Raw genomic sequence first — 7,719 nt, 5'->3', positions numbered from 1 at the left:
GGCCGGCGTCGCGTTTCAACGCCGACGTACGCTGAGTAGCTCGATCGATACCAACAAATATTTCACTGAGAAAAGGTCGAAGAGACGCGCGCCGACATGTTGGGGTGCTATGCCGAATGTATATAATTACTGTTGAACTTCGATCTTTCGATGACAGAACAATACTGCATGGCAGTTGCTAGTCCGTTTATACCGTGCTCTGTCTAGTTTTTTGTCTTAGAACAACATTATCATACTAATATAGATGTTTTTCTTGCTTCAGAACGATAAATAGATAGCGCCCGGCCCCGCGACCGCGCGAACGATGATATGACGACGGAAATATAGTGTCTGGGTCGATTTTTAAGTAAAATTCATTTGCAGATCAGGTACTGTAAATTAGAGAGGCATCGTTGCCATATTCGTCTCGGCGTCACGCGTCAGTTGTGATTAGCGGGGATGATTAAACGGTTTAGCAGAATCAGGATTGCTGCGGGACGTATAACTAAGGAAATCGACGAAGACTTCATATCTAAATAAATAAATAAATACTCATAAATAGTTATATAGGACATTCGTATTTCTTTAGTTAGCTGTTTGTAACCCTTGAATATTCACGAAGATTTATTTGCGTTGTACTCAAGTCTATTCATTGTATGATTCACAAAGGTATGTATCGAAGTTACCTTCGTAAAGATACATTGGCTCTGTAAAATTGTTAAATTTGATGCTGATTTTGAGGGCCGAGGTAAAGAACGTCTGCTGTCACTCGTCCACTCCATCTCCATCTCCACTCCAGCTATCATATGAATACACGGAATCATCGAGAAATAATTACGCTAATTAATATCTACTTGCTTTCCAAAATTAAATATATCATGAGTGCAGGATCACTTGTGCATTGTTGTACTCTCGTAAGGTATATATATATATATATATATATATATAACTCAGCGGGTAATTATTTAACCAGCGTTCAACATTCTGACGTTGTCATCTTCTCCCAAATACAAGCATCCACGCGGTATATTTAGGCATCATGACGTCGTTGCTTTTCATGCACGCCAACACGCGCGAACACACCTAACGGAAACTATTCTATTATCATTATTTTTCCTGATTTTGTTTCATTTCGTTAACGAAATTTATTTCGCCCTTTTCCCTAAATATTATCGCACACTGGAAACTATAATCACCTCAATGTCAGACGCACGAATTGTAGTCAATCCGCTATTTCGTTAATTATTGTCCGTGCATGCACGTACATGTATAACGTATTCCGTCGCTTTCTAAACCCGCTCCGTCGACTTTGCGCCGAAAGTAAAAAGAGGGCGGCCTCTGCAATTATGCAAAATTGGCTGTCATCCAGCCCGCTCGCGTTCCTTACATTCGCTTATGTTTGCAACAGCCAATGCATGCAAATCTTCGCCGGCCGTTTCCATGGCGACGTCCGTTTGATTGGCGTGTGCGTTGTATCAAATGCCAGGCTGGTCGGTCGAATCCACGCTGTTACATTACATCAAGGCAGTTTTTCTCGCAATGGCCGAACACTGCGAGGGTCGAACGAAAGGGGACGTGCAGTAAAACGACTGTACATCACTACTACACTGTAGAACCCGTGCACGCTGTTGCCAGTAAGATTGCTAGATATTAGAACATTTATCGTTCCTACACACGTCATTCCACGTTTATTGGTCGGTTAAAGATCGGGTAGATATACTTATTTTACCTCCTGCGAACGAATCGTGTCCAAACGGATAATGAAGTTTATATTTTGCGGCTTGTGAATATCTCCGGTCGATATTTCTTATTACTTGAGATTTTAAATTACAAGTTGAGAATCGTTTTTATTATCCATTCGTGTTCATCGATTTATGAATCCTATACCAAACGATGATAGCAACTTAGCAATTAATCTAAGTCTTCCACTCGGGGATTTTATCTTCTCTATCTGACCTCTCTATGTTCCAGAAATAATTCTCGATAAATAATAACTACTGTCTTCCATATATATATATATATATATATCGAAGAATTACATGTCCATAAATAAATAACTATGTATGTATATATATATATATATGTATGTACTTCACTTGTAAAGCATTCATGCGAAAACATGGGTGAATTGATGCTACAGTCTTCCTTGTAATTATTACGACGTATCTGTTGTACATTATAGAATATAGTGAATGTGAATTTACGTTGATTTCATATTATATTATATTATATTATATATATAATGCCTATCGTCGCACGTGCATAGCTTTTCTTTATATTTATAAATGGTGTTGCTTGAGATTAATGATCAAATATTGTGTGCGCGCGTATATGTGTGTGGGTGTGGGTGGGGTGTGCGTGTGTTGGGGGTGTGGTTGTGTGCGTGTGGGGTGGGGTGCGTGCGCAACGAAAGTTACTGCAGAATTACTTGATTTCCATGCTTACTCCCTGTAAAAAAAACTCCTAATATCGTTCCAATTATTGAACTGCTATCGGAAAAAATACAAGAGTAAAGGATTTACGAACCGATAACAAATATTCGTCAAACGAACAACTTCTTCGTTTGACCCCCTCGCAATCCATAGCTCACCGAAAACTGGCCCCTTGTCCTGGATTTATCGAGGCTGGCATTGCGAGAAGCGGTCATGGGAGTAAACGAGTATATGATGGGGTCAGAGTGCTACAGGGTGCAGTGCGCGCCAAATCAAGAACAATAGCCGTGGCCGTGCCTTTCCTGAACAAAAGCACATGTACAGGTGCTGTACGGACGGGTGACGGCCGTGTGTGTGTGTGAGTGTGTGTGTGTGTGTGTGTGTGTGTGTGTGTGTGTGTGTGTGTGTGTGTGTGTGTGTGTGTGTGTGTGTGTGTGTGTGTGTGTTGTTGGAGGGGGAGCGTCTCTTCCTATCATTCGTGTCTAAATTCTGGTATAAATCCACTACATATCTAATACCTGAGCTAAATTTATTTTTACCGGTTATTATATGCGAGTGTCGTGGTCAGTTTGCGTTTCACATCATGCGATGTAAAGTTATTATTATATATGATAAAATTAAACGCCGTCCAGGTAAAACAAAATAGCCGGTTATCGTAATGTTGACAGAAAGCTTTCAGCTTGAATAGATGATAAACATATTAGCGAGCCTTGAAGAAAACATTGCTCACTTGTTCCATTCGTCAGCTTGTGGTTATTGAACATCTCTACATCCTATACTCGTAGGTTCTACCATCTCCATATTATACTTAATTGATGTACATAATACCGTAACGTAATTACGTGCAAGAACGGCGCGAACAAGAAAGCGCTTGTGATTATCAACTAACCCAGTGTCATCCTAATTTCACTTAGGCTAATAGAAGTCGACATGCTTTAAGGAAATTGTTATAGTAATACGTATATGTATGTATGCGTGTCTATATAATAACATATACGCATATATACACGCCATATTATAATAATTGTTATATACTTATATATATATATGATACTATATATCGTATTCTCTGTCTATGCTTGCAAGAGATAACAGGACATTGAGAGTAACTTACTGGTATATGTATTCCACGTCGCTGTGTCTGCTGCTCTGAGCCAGCACCGCTATGTCGTGTCTTCAACATCGCTGTATTGCCCGTGACCAGAAATACGGTTGTTTTGACCGTTAAACGACTATTCTATTTTGCCTCAGCTGAATAATACAGGCTTGAGACACTATTATTGTCTTCACTCAACAAAACGATTGGGCATACGTATAAATATTAGAGACCGCACACATTATTGTTGCGACGATTGCACAATCAGGAACAGGTAGCGAAGGGTAATGTGCGATTTCTATACCAATTATCTATGAGTGTTTCAGGCACTCGTCGCTATTTATTAAGAATATTTAAATGCGCCAAATGTGAATGTTATCATATGTATGTCATGTTGAGTGCTTCGAATTGTTATTGCATACTCGGAAAGAAACCAATCGATGACAGTGCAAAACAAAAGATGCGCGGACCAGACCGACCGGTTTACGACCTGGTTCTGTAACCGACCGTCTCGTCTACATTCAATGAAAGAGCAAATAATCTAAGCCACAAGATCGCTTGCGCCATGCTCCGCTCTGTTTATGTTGAACTGAACGGTGTAGGGATAATGTCCGCGCGAAATTTATTAAACGATTAATTAAATATTCAACGATTATTAATGCCCGCATTTGAGCACAATTAAAAATTTATTTTAAAAGTAGTGACGATACTATCTTTGTCGGTGGGGTTGGCGCCATGAACATTAGGTCTCGTGATTTATGTCTCACACTAAACACACATGTGAACCAAGTTCATTAAAAATACTCCTGCTTATGCCACATGAGAATTTTATAAAATAATAGCTAGCATGCTATTCAATTTCATAATCGCCTTATTGTTCCAATGGTTGAGCTTAAACAATTCAATTTTCTCTCTCTCTGCTATATACTACTATATATACGATATAGTATATGTATAATGTGTGCGTGTGTGTGTGGTGGTGTGGGCAACCCGTGTGTTGCTGTGTGTGTGCTGGTGTTGTTGGTGTGTTGTGTGCTGTGTGATTGTGGTGTGACGTGTGCTGCGTCGTGATTTATGTGTGTATGTGTGTGTGGTGTGTGTATTGTGTGTGTGTGTGGATGTCTGTGAGTTGTGTGCTGTGACTGTGTGTGTGTTTTGTGTGTGTTGTATATATATATATATATATATATATATATATATATATATATATATATATATATATAATTATAGTATATATTCCTAAAATAATTTATATATATACGCAGGAGTAAGACTAATACTTATAAGAGGCTGTATATTATAATGAGCCAGATTTCATTATACGAGATTCAACTATCACGGCCACGATCCTGCATTATTTCATGCGGCTGCGCGCTGCTGCGTACACACGCCTAAGCCACCAATATGCCAATGAGATAGACATCTCATCATTCCAGTTGCCACTCACAGCGGCTGGCAAGGAATTACGTATTCATACCGAGAGATTAGTCTTTAGAAGCGCGGAAGTAAATTACCATATATATCCACGAGCGTGATTTCGCCCGCGCGCAATAATATAGCTGCGAGAGAATGCTGTAAGAAATTTTAAGATCGAATGCGGTTTCATGAGTGAAATAATCCATCATGGCGGGAGACGTCGCGTCAGATCGGCTGTAAGTAATAGGATCATAGGTGATAGCAGCATTACAGCGGCCCCCGTATCACGTGACGAGCACGCCATAGGCTAGTAAATACACTCACAGAGAGACGACAGCTCGCACCGACTGCTGTCTATGTGATACCGGTTAGAGAAGACTGACCACCTTCCCCAAGATGCGCCGACAACGTGGTTGATACGTACATTGCATATTAAGAACGCGATTGAAAAAAAACTACTTTATCGCACAATTGTTATCTGAAGGAGACGGCAAAGTGGTATTTTGTGGACCGAGAAAAAAACATTGTTGTCGAATGCATCCGGTTCATGACAACATTTATGTTTAAGATCCACACAATATGACGTCGCCCTCACTATCAGTCAATAATTGTATGTTATAGTTTGCTATATCCCCCCCGAACAGCTAGAAATAATCGTTTTGTTATATGTAGAATTATGAGTAAATAATACTAGGTGATTACGACTGCTATACACAAAAGGAGAATCAAGAGAATTAGCCTAAAGTCTTGGTATACCTATTATTTAATATGCATGACTCAATAAACATTACCTCAAACGTTGCCTTAAACATTCAACCCGCATCGTCCCTGTTTATTTTCCCATACATAATCACAATACATAAACTCTATTGTAAGAGGTTTGCGAGAATTCCTGTCATTCGGACAAACCGTGGTCTCGTGAGATAACTAACAAGTGACAGTGACACCTACCGGCAGTAAATCTTGTAGACAGTGTATTTTTTCTCATTCTTGGTGTTCACATTATCTTTACGTTTTACCAGATATTTATATACTCTCCTCATCTGCTGGTACATGCCCTCGTTTACCGCACATCATGGCGACCATCGGTGGCAAGAAACCGGATATGCTAGATGGCAGTATTGCTCAGCGGAAAACATTGACTTTCAGCGGGCAATATTGGTTTTTATTTCGTGCCACGTGACGCTCTCTGTACCAATAACAATGCGGTGTTTTTTGCAGTCATGTAGCATGCGCCTATGTGTACATAATATTTAATGTATGAATATATTATAATATTTGCGATGCGTACAGCATTGGAATCGACCAGTCATCAGGAGACACAGACAAACCTCACTGTAACCTATTACTTCGCTTCAAACAATTAATTACTTAATCTCCTCTTAGCTGCAAGGTAGCGCGTACAAACTAAGTATATTAAATATGTATTCGGATTCATGCAATAACTACATTTACAATTCATATCATTCCCTAGCGGTAATGGGTAATTAATAAAATACTTGAAGTCACATAGTGAGTATAATTATTTATTTAGTTAAATGGTTTTTAAATTTTTGGACTGGGTTGCAATCGTTAGCGACTTAAGCACCACACGCTCTGGATATTCTTACATTTCACTAACGGTGCTTATACATCAACTAGTTGCGGGTTGTTTAAATAGTCTACTGCAATGTGATCATTTACATGCGAACCCGCTAGATCTCTGCCAATATTCGCTTTCGTTCATGGTGAGTATATTGATTTACCAATTTACCAGCAATCGCCCAACAGTTTAGTTCAATAGAAGCACTATAGGCAAATACTAACGAATGCATTAAATTGGAATAATCACGAAAATAATTCAGTTGAAATAATTCAGCTAAAATTGGTCGTCGGTTTTAGTATATCTGTATTCCTAAGACTAAGTATAAAAAGCGAACGTTAATTAAATAATAGGATTAACTTAGTAATAGAAAATGCGTCTTTTAAAATTGACAATTTAATTTATATTAGGAGATTTTTCGTGAGGCATTTTATTAGTGATTGACATTATGTTTCATTCGTAACTGTACGTAATTTAAATGATATCTAATTATCGCCTTCCACCCCAACAATGACAGACATTCGGTCATCCGGACATTAAGAGGTATGATGCTACCATGGCCCTGTCATCATTACAGCAGCAGCAGCAGCAGCAGCAGCAGCAGCAGCAGCAAGACCAGCAGCAGTAGTAACAGCAGCAGCAGCAGCAGAAGGAACAGCAGCAGCAGCAGTAGTAACAGCAGCAGCAGCAGCAGTAGCAGCAGCAGCAGGAGGACCACCAGCAGCAGCAGCAGTAGGCTGCTACTGCTGCTGTTACAGCAGAGCAGCAGCAGCAGTAGCAGCACTAGCAGCAGCAGCACCAGCAGCAAGCAGCAGTAGCAGCAGCAGCAGCAGCACCAGCAGCAGCAGCAAGCAGGCAGCACCAGCAGCAGCAGCAGCAGCAGCAGTAGCAGCAGCAGTAGCAGTTAGCAGTAGCAGCAGTAGCAGCAGCAGCAGCAGCAGCAGTAGCAGAGCAGCAGCAGCAGCAGCAGTAGCAGTAGCAGCAGTAGCAGCAGCAGCAGTAGCAGCAGCATCAGTAGCAGCAGCAGCAGTAGCAGCAGCAGCAGCAGCAGCTGTAGCAGTAGTAGCAGTAGTAGTAGTAGCAGCAGCAGCAGCAGCAGCAGCAGCAGCAGCAGCAGCAGCAGCAGCAGCAGCAGTAGCAGTAGTAGCAGCAGTAGCAGTAGCAGCAGCAGCAGCTGTAGCAGTAGTAGCAGTAGTAGTAGCAGCAGCAGCCGC

Source organism: Priapulus caudatus, unplaced genomic scaffold, assembly GCF_000485595.1.
Source record: "Priapulus caudatus unplaced genomic scaffold, Priapulus_caudatus-5.0.1 Scaffold669, whole genome shotgun sequence".
Taxonomy (NCBI): domain Eukaryota; kingdom Metazoa; phylum Priapulida; class Priapulimorpha; order Priapulimorphida; family Priapulidae; genus Priapulus; species Priapulus caudatus.
The sequence above is the reverse complement of the archived record's forward strand: the minus strand, read 5'-3'. Positions refer to the sequence as shown.